Source organism: Brachionichthys hirsutus, chromosome 22 (assembly GCF_040956055.1).
Source record: "Brachionichthys hirsutus isolate HB-005 chromosome 22, CSIRO-AGI_Bhir_v1, whole genome shotgun sequence".
In the NCBI taxonomy this organism is placed as follows: domain Eukaryota; kingdom Metazoa; phylum Chordata; class Actinopteri; order Lophiiformes; family Brachionichthyidae; genus Brachionichthys; species Brachionichthys hirsutus.
Window position 1 is genome coordinate 8,492,741 of NC_090918.1, and position 419 is coordinate 8,493,159.

Genomic DNA, 419 nt, shown 5'->3' on the forward strand with positions numbered 1-419 from the left:
ACGCTCCCCTGCACCGCTCCAGCTCATCGGATCTCACAGGCAGGGCTGCGATTACGACGCTGAACACATCTCCACTTATCACAGAACAAAGGTCAAAGGTCAAAGCAGGTAAAAGCCACATTTCTTCTAGGGTTATGGCTATGGTTGACCTCTCCTCTTCTCGCCTGACTAGTGTGGGGGGGTGTTGGTGAACTCTGTCCCTGTCCCGGTGGCGGTGGTGGGGGGGGGGGGGGCGGACTCCCAGCAGTAGACTAAGATACGGCGGACAACCGGATACGGACAAAGCGGTTCGGAAGACGAATGGACCGTTTGCTAACAAGATACAGTTTTTTTTTTCCTGGGCAATGTTTCACCACAAAAGATCTTCAACACCAAAAAGAAAGCTGCAGTCATAAATCAAAAATACGGAGAACAGAACC